The following is a 15,282-nucleotide window of genomic DNA, read 5'->3' on the forward strand; positions in this document are numbered from 1 at the left end:
GGTTTCATCAATATATCTTAGCCTTATCTTCAGGACAGAATAATTTGATCTTGAGGTTAAATTTTTATTCCTTGGTTACTCTACTATCTTATTAAGTTTCTGGCCTTGATGTTGAATTTTATAATGTTTTCTACCTTTGGTGAAGGTGAAGATCAGAAGAAATGTAGATTACTATATAAAATGAGTCCACAACATCTCCTGAGAGCGCTAGATAACTGTTGAATATTTTAATTACTTTAGTTTACATATGAGTAAGGTTTTCCCTCTGGGATATTATGGCACTCAGACTCATTCCTAAGGAATATAAAGGGCATAAATGACACCAGACCCAATATACACATAAAGGTGAATTTACCTAAAAATAAGTATTGTTTGTATCCTTGAACCATAGTATCTTCAAAGAGGGATCATAGTTCCGCAGTCTAGAAACTAAACGAACCTCAGAGACTGAATAGTTTCGAAGCTCTTAAGTATTATTTGTGATACGGTAGGTTACTGAAGCATCATTCTAATTTTTTTAAAAAAAGTTTTATCTTAAAATGCATAGGATTACAAAGAAAGCTGCTATATTGAAATAATTAGCAAAATAAGAGAAAATACAGCATAAGTCCATAGACGCCAAGATAAGAATTTCTGATAATTCATTTCATTTCACAGAAAAATATTAAGTGCCTTGACAAAGCTCATAGAAAGGCAATATACATCATAGGTAGAATTTTAATTCAGGTCTTCTTTCAAAATAAAAATTATTTCTGATGAATCTAACTGCATATGAAGATGTACCATAAAATATATTAAATTTAAAATACTCCTTTAGTATTCAGTGCTATGCCAATCAAACTACCAAATAATTATTTTACTAAACTAGAAAAATATAGTAGGAAAATACATCTGGAACAACAAAAAGTCAAGAATAGTAAGGGAGTACACATTAATCACAGCATTATGAGATGATCAACCTTGATGGAAGCAGCTCCTCCCAGTAATTCAGAGAGCTTGGACAACCATTTTAGACTGGCTATGGACAATGTTATCTCAGTCCAGAGTAAGAAGAAAAAAAACATTCAGAATCTGATGAATGCTTCATAAAAACCATCTCTTACGTATCTCTCTCCCTTAATCCTAATTCTTCATAGAAAAAATTAATAACCTGTAATACATATCAAAAATATGTATGTACAAGGGTAGCTAGGTGGTGCTGTGGATAGAGTACTAGCCCTGGAGTCAGGAGTACCTGAGTTCAAATCCAGCCTCAGACACTTAATAATTACCTAGCTGTGTAGCCTTGGGCAAGCCACTTAACCCCATTTGGCTTGCAAAAAAATAAATATGGATGTACAATGTTAACTTGGCCATTTGCTGCTGGGGCAGGGTGGGAAGGGAGGGGTGGAAGTAAATTTTGAAACTTGAAAATATTAATGTGCATATGGATGAAAACAACAAAAATAAATTATAAAAAGAATAGCAAGGGAACTGGTGGAAAAAATTATAAGAGAAGGTAATTTAACTCTACCTGATCTAAAACTATGTTATTTAGCAACAATCATCAAAACTGCCCTAGTCAAGAAGTAGAGAAATGGATCAGAATATTAGGATAGGTTCAAAAGAAACAGTAGTAATTGAATCCAGTAATGTGATGTTTGACAAACCCCAAAACAGCTTCTGGGATAGAAACTCACTATTTGACAAAAAATATTGGGAAAACTAGAAAACAGTATGGTAAAAATTAGGCATAGACCCACATATCACATCCTATACCAAAATAAAGTCCAAATGGGTACAGAATTTAGACATAAAATGTGACAACATAGATTAATTATTAGTCCAAGAAATATTCTATCTGTCAGATCTATGGAAAGGAGAATAATTATTACCAAGAAAAAAAGATTCCATTATAAGTTGAAAAATGAATGATTTTGAATAAATTAATTCAAAAAGGTTTTGCATTAATAAAATCAATGCTGCCAAAATTAGAAGGAAAACAGAAAACGGAAACAATTTTCACAGCTAGAAGTTCTGATAAAAGTCTCAATACTAAAATAGAGAATTGCATCAAGTTTATAAGGTTACAAGTCATTCTCCAATTGATAAATAGTCAAAGGATATGAACAGGCAGTTACAAATGAAGAAATTTAAATTATATGTGATTACATGAAAATAAGCTCCAAATCATTTTTTGAATAGAGAAATGCAAATTAAAACAAGTATGTGGTATCACCTCATATCTATCAGATTGATTAAGATGACAAAAAGGGGAAACGATCAATGTTGGAGAAATTGTGGGAGGAATGTAACATTGATGCATTTTTGTTGGAGTTGTGAACTGATCCAACCCTGCTGGAGAGGTATATGGAACTTTGCCCAAAGAGCAATAAAACTGATCATACCCTTCGACCCAGCAATTTCAAAATTAGGCCAATATCCAGAAGAATTATAAAATATGGGGAACATCACCCATGTTTCAAAAATATTCATAGTTGTTCATTTTGTAGTGGCAAAGAACTGGAAAATGAGGGGATATCATTCATTTGAGGAATGGTTGATCAAGCTATGCTTCATGAATTCTACCTAATACTATTGTTCTATAAGAAAGCATAAATGGTCAAACTCTACAGAAGTATGTAATGAATTATAGGATTTATTGCTGAGTGAAGGGGACAGAATCAAGAGAACAATGTACACATTAACAACAGCATTGTGAGTTGATGTATCTTGATGGATATAACTGCTCTCAGCAGGTCAGAGAGCTAGAACAACCATATTGGACTGACTGGGAACAATATCATCTCCATCCAGATGAAGAAAAACAAAAGAAAAAATATATATACATATACATATATATATATATATATTTATGAAACCATTCAGAATCTGATGAATACTACATTCACTTTTTAAAAAAAAATTCTCATGTATTTCTTGTTTTATTTATTCTTGTCAATTAACCCTAATTTCCCATACCAAAAAAAATCACTAATCTATAAACATATTTAAAACAAATTTGTATTTACAAAATTCAACTGATTGTTTGCCACTAAAGGGAGCTGGATGGGAGGGGATGGTAGAAGAAAACTATATAACTTAAAAATGTGCATATGAATATGGAGGAATGCTGAAAAACTTTTATAACTTATATAGAAATATAAAATATCCTTTTAGAAATCAGCTCTATTATAAAACAGTAATTATTAAAAGAATCTAGGCCTGATTAAGAAATATAGTGGTGGATCAGTGGAATAGGGTAGGTACAAATTTCCTTAAAATATATTGCCTTAGTTATCCAGAATATGATTAACAAAAAGACACAAGTTTTTGGAACAAATACTCATTATCTGAAAAAAAAAACTTCTCTGAAAACTTGAAATCTGCATGTCAGAAACTACCTATAGTCTACTATCTCCCATTATATATATAGATAATATCAGGATGGATACATGGATTCATACATAAAGTGTGATACCATAATCAAATTAAGAGAGCATGGAATAGTTTATCTGTCAGATTTATGACAATGGAAGAATTTATAACAAAAGAAAATATAGAGACTATAATAAAATGTGAATTGATAATATTTATTATATATATATATTTAAAATCTTTTTGCACAAACAAAGCCAAGGCAACTAAAATTATAAGGAAGGCAGAAAACTGGAAAACATTTTACAGCAAATATTTCTGATAATGGCCTCATTTATCAAAAAAATATATATATAAAACTAAGTCAAATTTATAAAAATGCCAAGTTTTTCTCCAATTAATAAATGATCAAAAGATATAAACAATCAGTTATTAGATAAAGTCATCAAAATTTCTATATTCATATGCAATATCACTATTGATCAGAGAAATCGAAACCATAGTGACTGAGTTATTTTGCTCTCACTTATCAGAGTTAGTAATATGACAAAAAAGGGAAATGTTGAATGGAGAGTGTGTGGGAAAACAGAGACACTAATTCACTGTTAGTGTGGTTGTAAACTTACCCAATCATTCTGGACAACAATTTAAAACTATGGCCAAGGCTGGAATCCTTGGATTCATAAATATCTCTCCTAGGTCTATTTCCCAATTACATACAAAAAAAAAAAAGAAAAGGAAGTTGTTTAAAAATATGTATAGTAACTTTTTGTGGCGACTAGGAATTAGAAATCAAAGGGATACTCATCAATTGGGGATTGGCTAAACAAGTTGTGGTATATGATTTTTATATTAAGGTGCTAAAAGAAATGACAAGTAGGATGATTTCGTAATAACATGTAAATACTTAAATGAATGAATACATGTAAAATGAACAAAACCAGAAGAAAGTTGGATATAGTAATTGCAATATTGTAGGATGAACTATGAATAACTAAATACAATGATCTCAGACAATCCCAATGTACTAAGAATGGAATATACCATCTGCCTTCAGAGAAAGAATTGAAATTGATTGAATACAGCATACCGTCCTACACTTTCTTTAATTTTTTTCTTATTCTAGTCTTCTTGGTCAAAATGACTAATATGAAAATGTTTGACATAGTTTCACAGACATAACATATTTGATTGCTAACTATATCGGGGTGGGAGAGGGGAGGAAGACGAGGAGGAATGGAATTTGGAAGTCAAAACTATATGTAAAAGTGTTTAAAAATTAAAAAAAAATGAAATGAAATGTCTAATGATGGACAAAAAATCTCTTATGTTGACATGAGCGTGTTTTTAAGAAAAAAAATTTGATTAAACTTTTTTTCAAAAATCATAAGAAAAAATGTTTCTAAAAATAACAAATTAAAGCTTCATCATAATGTGATGGTGTTGATCTTGGACTTTCAAAATCTATATCAGGTAGCCACAACCAATAACAGGTCCCAGGAAGGCTTTTATTTCAGACCTAATAAGTGATTCCCTATCTATTGTCTAGAATCAACATAACTAAATGTCTTAGCTTTTTATCAGATTATCTGCAGACTGATGAATTTCTATAACAGAAACTTTTAAAGATACTATTCCAAGTTATAGAGGTTGTGATCTTTATTAGTACATATATTAAATATTCAAATTACTGATATATTATCATCAAAACATTTCCCAAGGTTTCCCCCCCTAGAACCAGTACACATAATAGACCTGTAATTCCATATATATCACACCTGGTTAATTTAGTTATCTTGGAAGTTTTTGCCCTAGAGTCCCAGACAGTGCATGAGTAACTGTGTGATCATACTCTAAGTGAACTGGTTCTATTTAAAAGTCGTAGAGGGAGGCTAGGTGGTGCTTTGGATAAAGCACTGGCCCTGGAGTGAGGAATACCTGGTCCAAATCTGGTCTCAGACACTGTGTGGCCTTGGGCAAGCCACCCATTTGCCTTGCAAAAAAAAAACCCTAATAAAAAAAGTCATAGAAATAGACATTGTTTTAGCTTCACATCTCATTGAAATATTTTTCTATCTGAACAGACCATTTTATCACTTGCCTTTCATAAATGTTGCTACTTTTCTGGAATGTAAAATGCTTTTCAGGGCAAGGATTGCCCTGATTATTTCCGTACTTTAGCAGTAGTGTGTGGTTGTTACAAAGGCCTTAATAAGTGTTGATGATACCTTTTAATTGTTTGTTGGTGGTAGTTTTTAATTGTTATTTTGCCATTTGCCCATTCTAAATTTCATACCTTAAAGAGGTATGGCATGTGCCAATGGTAAAGAGATCCCTCTAACATCCACATTTCGCACTCTATGCCAGGTTAAGTCACAAGCTGTTCATCATTGATTATCATGATAATTTTCTGAAGCACTGATCTCCATAAGGAAAAGTTTTATGATTATTTTTCTATGTGTTCAGGTTGCTGATCTACTTTGTATCTGCTCCCAAAATTGCATGATACTCAAAATTCATACTTGTATTAATTGTGTTATTTCTTTGGTACAAAGTAATCATCTCTACTCAAGATTTGCTAGCCTCACAGTAAAGTGAAAAAAACCTGGATTGAAGCATATTCCAAGGTAAAAGTGGAAAAAATAAATCTTCTCTTTGTAATATAAATAATAATATCTTTGGAGACATATACATTATTTTTTATATTGTCATCATTCTATAGATTGTATATCAAGATGAAAAAACCCCAGCAATTATAGCTATAAGTTCCTGTATGTTACAACTTCACTATGTATTCTACAACTCATTCTTTTACATTTTCCTGAGAAATTCAACTCTAATAATTACTGTCTACATTTCAGCATTATTCTCCAACACATTTGGCAAGGATTTGGAATTTGAAAATGGACATGACAATAGGAAGGAAGAAAGGAGAAGAAGAAAAGTAGTGAAGAATCACGAAAAAAATTTCCTTTAATTTTACCATTTTATATAACTTGATATTGAAAATTTTCATAAACCAAAAGTAAATAACATTAGTAAGATAATAATGTTTTGAGGTAGGGGTTTATTTTTGTATCATTTTGATCATACTCATCCTTCCTCTTTCCTGTAACTGTGATTTCATTGTGGGGTAGAATTCCTACTATGAAACTTTCCTCCATCATTTTAATACTACAACTCTTTTAAAACTTGCGGTATTAAACACTGAACCAGTATACTGAGAAGTAAAATAAGCTACACATAGATATTATGTCATAGGCAGAATATGAATCCAAATTTTTCTGACTCAAAAGGTGGGACTGTAATAATGATACATTTTTTCCTTATCACAAAAGGACTAGAAATATCTACCACATTTCCTGAGCCCTCTTTTGCAAAATAAATAAGTAAATAGATAAATACATGAACAAATAAGTGAAAATATAAATGAATAAGTTAATAATCTAATAAATAAAATGTCAAACTACTTGATGAATCAAATTATAGATGATATATACAATCTTTGTACTATTAGTGTTCTTTTTATCTTTGTCTCTTTTTCCACCAACACATAAAACTGGCTTTGACTTTTTTCCCCATGTGTCCTTTTCAGTCCTAATAGCAAGGAAGAGACGTTTTTAACCAGGATCTCTGGGCATGGTGCCTTGGAATTCACAATTACAAATCAGATATTATAACCAACCCATCAGGAAAGCTGACTAAGAAGTCAACTTTCAAAATTGCAAGCCCAAGGGTTTTTGAACTTGGAATTTAGTAAAATTTGGTATTAAACAAGAAATCAGCTATTCTGGCAACATAATTCCCTTAATACTGCCAAGAAACTGAGTAGGTTTAGGAGGGCTTATTACTTCCAGAGTGTTGGGAGAAATGTTTATATGTTCAAAAAGAAGTAAATAATGCTTTATAAAAGCTGATCTATTAAGTTATTAAAGAGGAATCAATGGTTAGATTTCCTTAAATTGGAGGAACACTAGCCAATGACAATATAAATCCCAAGAATAGTGCAGAATTCTGGGGAATACTAAAATAGTAAAGAACTGTAGAGGGGGAAGTTAAAAAGGAAATAAAAATAACTTAACATGATAAGTTTATTACATATTTGAAAGTTGTATGTAATTGATTTTCATTATCATGGACAATTTTTATTTTCCATGTCATGGACATGTTCACTTTATTCCATAAATTAAAAAAAAATAAAACAAAAATTATTTTAAAAATAAAGAAGTATTTATTAACCAACTACTCTGTGCCAAACACAACACTAACTCTTTTATAATTATTTCATTTAATCCTCACAACAGCCCTTTGAATTAACTTTTAATGTACCTGTTTTCTTACATGCCTACATTTTCTAAAATGAAGATAGTCTTTTGGGAGAAGAGATATACTTCTCTCAAAAACATTCAATATTCTCCTAAGTTGGGAATTGAGGAGCAGTTTCCAAGACTGGGACAGTCTCACTCTTTTATTGTGACATCCAGGCATAAGGTATTATTCATATGAATTGTGGCTAACATGCGCTAAGCTGGGAAAAGCTTCTTATAGTCTTTAAGGATAAGTTTGGGCATATGATCTATTTAATTTTTTTAGTTATAGACCTAGGCAATAAAATCCCTGCATTAAGGAATTTGAACCATGGTGACTTTGAAACCTAGACTCAAGACCACTAAGGAAGCCCCCCATCCCTGAAATATAATCAAAGGGGCTATTGATGGAACTAGTTAGGAACTGAATTAGTATACAGATCTAATTTGCTCCTTTTTCCAGAGACTAAAAATAGTGTTCATAGTATTTTCCCCCGGAGGTTGGGAAAGAATGCTTGCATATTTGGTTTGATTTTTTAATTTAATTTTAGGCAATGAGCTTAAGTGACTTGCCCAAGGTCACACAACTAGGCAATAATTAAGTGCCTGAGGACAGATTTGAACTCAGTTACTCCTGACTGGATGGCCAGTGCTCCATTTCTATACATTTGAAGCAAATATTCCCTTGTAACACTTTTCTACATGATTAAATGGAACTTAAAAGCTAAGGACACTAAAATTAAGAAAGAAAAAACAATAGTAGAGAGTCTAGCCAATGTCAGACAATAGGCAACAATAGGCAACTCAAACTTAGAGAACTCTTGAAGAGAAAAAGAAATGTAACATATTTAGCCATTACATAATAGGTGAGGGGAGAAGAACAATAGTTATCACATTTTTGTCAATAGAAAGAAAAGGATCTCTCAAATTATCTTAAATAGAACATTCAATGGAAATGAACTATGAAAAAAATCCATTTATGTATACAATGTGATATAATTTGCAGTTTATGTGCTACATTTTGGCACTTCACTTTCCTCCTACTTTTATCCAGGTTTTACAATATTAGAATTGATATTCCTTAAAGGTAGAAGGGAATATGGATGTCATTCTGACAATAAAATCTTTGAATTCTGTCCATATTACCTTTGAAAAATATAATTATGTTTGGAAAATTGATCGAAATAAAAACAATGTTGGATATAGAATAAATAATCAAAGGTAACATGGAAATAGAAAAGAGAAGTATAATGGTAAAAGTTATGAAGTCAGAGAGAACCTACGTTTAGCCCCATTTCAAATACTAGCTATATTACCAACAAATAACTTCTCTGTCCTGGGTCTGCTTCCTCATCTGTACAATTATGTATTAGATTATAAGGTTGCCCCTTAAGAAAAAATTAGGGTGGATCCAAAATGGAGGTACAAAGCTAGGAAGCTCCCAGAATGTTTCCCCAAAACAACGTTAAATGAAGCCTCTACACAGACCTTAAATATACAGATTCCAACAAAAAAGACTGAAATAGTTTCTCAACTCAAGACATTATAGAGGAATTTCAGTAAAGAGCTGACTCTTCTGGGTAAAAAGGACGTAGAGTTCAGCATAGGTGGAGAGCTGGAAAGTCAGGGGAACATTCTTAACCACATTGTAGCTTAGGCCCAGGCTCAACAAGTGAGTGTGGCAGCAGGCCAGCAGTGAGAATCTCAACTATGGCTCAGAAGACAAAATTTGAGCCCTGGGAAAGCTGGTGCAACAGAAAGACATGAGCTGTGACTAAATTCGGCATGAGCAAAGATGTTATTTATATAAAGTAAGAAATAATGCCCTATAAAGGAGTTAAACCTCTGTAGAGTATAAGACCTTGGCAAATGGTAAGTCAGGCACCAGATTGAAGCCCCAGAATAATGATCTTGGAATGATGTTCCTTGTACCTCAGGAACAAAGTATAATTATCAAAATGAGCAAAACAAAACAAAAATCCACCACCACCTCAAAAACAACAACCAAAAAGACCCCACAGCAACTATTCTTATAAGGATGATAAAAATATCATCTCAGGTGAGGAAAACAATGAGAAATATGTACATGTGAAACCTCAAAGAACTTTATGAATTGAAGTCAAATCCAAAAAGCTCAAAAAAGAATTTTAAAATTCAAAGAAAGTAGAAAATGAAGAAAACACATGAGAGACATCAAGAGAATTATGAAAAATTGACTGAAGAAATCAATCTTTAAGAAGTAAAAATGAGGAACTGAAAAGAGTATATAACTCATCAAAAAATAAATTAGTCAACTGGAAAAGGAAAACAATGCATTCAAAAGTAAAACTAACCAACTGAAAAAGAAAAGCCAAAAGCAATCTGAAGAAAATGAAACTCTAAAAATTATAGCTGAAAAAATAGAAACAAATGACTGTATGAGACAACAAAATTCTAGGAAACAAAACCCAAGTTTGAAAAAATAGAAGAAAATATAAAGTATCTTTAAGAAAAAAAAATGACTAACTTGGAAAATAGATCCAGGAGAGATAAAGAAATCCTTCTACAGAAATCCTTCATAAAAAAAGAAAAGAGCCTGGGAAAGCTTTTTAGAAAATTATCATGCAAAACCACCCTAATAACCTAGAAAAAGAAGACAAAATAATCTTTGAAAGAATATATGATCTCTTCCAGGAAGAGATCATAGAATAAAAACCCCAAGAAATATTATAGTCAAATTTCAGAATTCTCAGTTAAAAATGAAATTACTACAATTAGTCAAAAATAAGTAATTAAAATATCAACTAAACCTAGTCAGGCTTATGTAGGATTTATCAGATTATTCAATAAGGAATGGGACAACCTGTAATATGATATTCTTGAGGTCAAAGTACCTTTAATTACAACCAAGAATCAACAACTCTGCAAAAGTCAACATATTTTTTCAGGGGGAAAGATGAAATTTAAATGAAATAGAGGAATTTCAACATTTTCAATAATACATCCAAAACAAGATAGGAAATTCAATCTTCAAATACAAGAACAAAGAGATGCATAAAAAGGTAAAGAGAAAGGGGGGAAATATAAATTAAGAACATTAAATTGGATACATCCCTATACAGGAAGACAATATTTTTCACTCTTGAAAATTGCATTTATTTTGGGATACTTGAAAGAAGCATACTTAGAGGGTCTGGGTATAGATTGACCATGAAAGATATTTTAACTCAGGTTTGAATACAGTTGAAGGGAATGTATTTAGTGGTCTTGAGTCTAAATGAATCGTGAAGTGATATGGCTTTATCTCTTAATTTTGCTAATGAACATTTTTTATTGGGACAGTGTGAGGGAGTGTATTTGGGGGTAGTATACATAAATAGAACATAAAGAAAGGGGAAGATGGGACTGATAAAAAGGGATGGTGAGATATAAAATAAAAAAGTTAAAAGTTCTGAAGAGAAGTTAAGGATAAAGAAAGTAGGAAAATAAAAGGGTTTATATGGGGGGAATGGCTTATTGAGAGGGAAAAGGAAAATGATAAATGGGGGAAGGAAGATAGCATGGAGTACAATACAGAGTTAGTAATCATAACGGTAAAGGTGAATGGGATGAACTTTCCCATAAAGCAAAAGTGGACAACAAAATGGATTAAAACCAGAATCTTACACTATATTGTTTAAAAGAAACATTTGAAGCAGAGAGGTACACATAGTGTAAAGGGAAAAGACTGGAGCAGAATATATTATGCTTCAACTGGAGTTAAGAAATAAGGGGCAACAATTCTGATCTCAGACAAATGAAAGGCAAAATTAGAGCTCATTAAAATAAATAAAGAGGGGAAACTTCATCTTTCTAAAAGATACTATAGGCAATGAAGAGGAATAGAAAGTTTGCAGTATATGGCATTTTACTCTATACATGGTCAATTTTTGTGAAGGTGCCATGTACTGCAGGGGGAAAAAGTATATTCTGTTCTCTTCCTATTCAATTATTCCCAAAAGAATATCTAAATTTCTAACATCCTATTTACTATTTTTACTTTGCTTTTGGTTTTTTTTTTGGTGTGATTTCTCTTATCTGAGAGAGGAAGTTTCACCCCACTAGTATAGCTTTGTTGTCTGTCTTTCTGTAAATTATTTAACATCTCCTCTAGGAATTTGGATGCTATACTGCTTGGTGTCTATATATTTAGTATTGAAATTATTTCATTTTCTGTGGAACCTTTTAGGAGGATGTTGTTTTCTTTGTTATCTCTTTTAATGAGATTTATTTTTTGCAACTGCTTTGTCTGAGAAGAGGATTGCTACTCCTGCTTTTTTTCATTTCTGCTGAAGCATAATATATTCTGCTCCATTCCTTTTCATTTAATCTATAAGTATCTCTCTCCTTCAAATGTGTTTCTTGTAAGCAAGATATTTACAGGTTATGTTTTTTGATCCACTCTCCTATCATTTTCCATTTTATGGGAGAGTTCATACTATTGCCTTCCAAATTATACCCCCTCCATTAATATTTTTTCCCTTCCTTTCACATGATCCCTCCTCCCCAGTATTTTGCTTCTGAATATTGTCAACCTCATGGTGTTTCTCCCTTCTATATACAACCTCCCTTTACCCCTTATTCCTTCCTTTCCTTTGATCAGCCCCTCCCTACCTCCACCACTTTCCCCTCCCTTCATTTGAAAGGTTAGATAAATGTCTAAAGTCAACTGAGTGCTTGTTAATCCCTCTGAGCCATATCTGATGAGAGTAAAATTGAGCAGACTCTCACCTCCTCCCTTCTTTCCTTTTGTAGGTCCTTTGTACTTGTTATCATGTAATTTACCCCATTCCACCTCCCCTTTCTCCCATCTCTTGATAATCCCCTTCTTTTTAATAACCTATTTTGTTTTTTTAAAATCATTCCATTGGGGTGGCTAGGTGGTGCAGTGGATAGAGCACCAGCCCTGACATCAGGAATACCTGAGTTCAAATCTGACCTCAGATACTTAATAATTACCTAGCTGTGTGGCCTTGGGAAAGCCACTTAACCCCATTTGCCTTGCAAAATCCTAAAAAAATAATAATTCCATCAAATTCTTAGATTTACCATAAATGTAAATACCTTTATTCTAAGTATATTTCCTATAATAGAATGACCATTCTAAAGGGTTATCAGAATTTTCCTCCCAAGTAGATATGTACCAGTTTTATCTTATTGCATAGCAGTATTTTTTTCCTATTCTTGTTTATTTTTTCATGTATCTCCTGAATCTCCAGTTTGAGGAGTTCTGTTCATCTTTGTGCTTTTCATCAGGAAAGTTTGAAAGTCAACTATTTCAATAAATACCCATCTTTTCCACACGAAGAGAAGGCCCAGTTTTGTTGGATAGTTGATTCTTGGTTATAATCCAAGCTCCCTTGCTTCCTGCAATATCATTTTCTAGGCCTCTCAATACTTTAATGTTGATACAACAAGATCCTGTGTAATCCTGAAGGTTGCTCCTTGATAATTGAATTACTTCTGTGTGGCCACTTGCAGGATTTTTTCCTTGATATTATAATTTTGGAGTTCATTTTGGGATTACTTTAGGAAGTGGTCTTTAAATTGTTTCATTGATTTTATTTCCCTATTGTTCCAGGGCAATTCTTCTTAACTATATCCTTGCTCTTTTTGAACCAGGTTTTCAAGTAGTCCTATGATTGTTAAATTATCTCCCCTGGATGTATTTTCCAGGTCAGTTGCTCTACCAATCAGGTATTTTATATTTTCTTTTATTTTTTGACACCTTTTATTATTTATTTATTTTGGTTTACCAGAATCTTGATGTTTAAGGAAGTTATTAACTTCTTTTAATCCCATTTTATTTGTCAGAGGGAAATTTTCTCCATTTAACTTTTGCGTCTCTTTTTCTATTTGGTCAATTCTATTTTTAACGTAGTTGTTATCTTTTCCTATTTGTCCAATTGTGTTTCGGATGGAATTATTTTCTTTTAGTATTTTTCCAATTTTAGTTTTAATGATTTGTTTTTTCTGTAATTTTTTGTTGTTGTTGCTGTTGTGGCTTGTTAATTTTCTCTTGCATTTCCTTTCCCCATTTTTACATTTGATTTTTTTTTTCAGTTTTAAATACACTGTTTGGTGAGGCGCCTTGTTAGAGGTGAGAAGAATCGTTCTGTACACAGATGATCAATATTAATAAACACTAATTGACCATACTGGACAGAGACTAAGACAGACAGATAGATATCTTGTACTGCCCCCAACTGGCCAAGCAGAGCATGGCACAGGGAGCCTCCCAATCATATCCTGGTTTCAGGAATACTTGATCAATAGATGGGGTTGGCTGGCCAAGGGGCAGGTCCTCAGATGGGAAGGGGCGCCAAGTGCTGGTCAATGCCCTCAGAGCAAGAAGAGGGACATACTGGAATGGCTACTTGTGGCTTGAAATCCCTTGGAGAGGCCAAGGTGGGTATACCAGTCTCCTCATACATCACTCAAAGTCTTACAGGCAAGTTCAGGCAGCACAAAGGCCATTCAGTGGAAATCTGAATTATAGTATTTGAGGTTCATTTTCTCTACTTGTTTCTGGGTCAGCTGCTGCATCTGCTCCCAGAAGTTTGTGCTTGGGGTCTTGCTGCACAGCATGAAGCCAATCTGGACACTGGGGTAGGTGGAGATGGTACAGCAGGCACATTCCATAAAGGGAACAGAGATGAAGAAGTGTCACATCTCCCTGATGAGGCCCAGATGCAACCATTGACACTCACCCTGACAACAGAAGATCGCATCATCCTTCAGCACTTCTTCATCTGTTAGTAAGACTCTAAACAAACTCTTGGCAGAACCCATGGGGTCTGAGGAGTCCATGATGATGACATCAAAGGCATCTTTGTTCTGCTGCCTGAATTTAAATCCATCTCTAACATGTACCGACAGCTTGCAAATAGAGTAGCCCATGGCCATATGTGGCAAATATTTCTTAGAGACCTGGATCACATCCTCATCAATCTCACACTTAACGATATACTACATAGAGGGATTCTTCACTACTTCCCCAAGGATGCTCCCATCCCTACAACCAATGATTAGCACCTTTCTTGGACTGGGATGGCTGCAGAGGGGCAGGTTGGCAATCCTTCCCTGGTATGAAAAGTCATCCCTCTCTATGCATTGGATGACTTCATCCAGGATCAGGAAATTGCCATAGGTATTGCTGCAGAAGACCAGAATCTCCTGGTAGGAGGAGCGCTGGTGGTGGAGCAGTTCTTGCAAGTTCAGGGGCATGGCCTGGCCTGGCCACAGGCTGCACATCTCTTGGAACTAACCCTCCCAGAGGGAGGGGAGAGCCCAGGCTCCATGGCGGGCCAGGGAACTCATAGGCTATGGAGACCACAACACAACAGGGCCAGCAACACCTGCCTGTCTGCCCTCCTGCCAGCCTGAACCCTCCATTTGATTTTTAAACTCCTTTCTTATCTCTTTTAAGAAGTCTTTCTGGGATGGAGACCAATTCATATTCTCCTTTGATGCTTCATGTATAACATCTGTTCTGTCCTCCTTTTCTGACCTGTATCCTTTTTTCCAAGGTAGCATTCAATGGACCCTGTCTTCATTTTTGGGATGTTAGCTTTCCCTAGGCTCTTGTGATGGAGGAGGG

At 33.6% G+C, this 15,282-nt stretch overlaps 1 pseudogene; it reads right to left on the minus strand.

The window, feature by feature from the left end:
* Positions 1-14,108: 14,108 nt before the first annotated feature.
* On the minus strand, positions 14,109-14,983 carry LOC141516358 (spermidine synthase pseudogene; annotated as a pseudogene).
* Positions 14,984-15,282: the final 299 nt, after the last annotated feature.

The sequence above is a fragment of the Macrotis lagotis genome, chromosome 3 (genome assembly GCF_037893015.1).
Source record: "Macrotis lagotis isolate mMagLag1 chromosome 3, bilby.v1.9.chrom.fasta, whole genome shotgun sequence".
Taxonomy (NCBI): domain Eukaryota; kingdom Metazoa; phylum Chordata; class Mammalia; order Peramelemorphia; family Peramelidae; genus Macrotis; species Macrotis lagotis.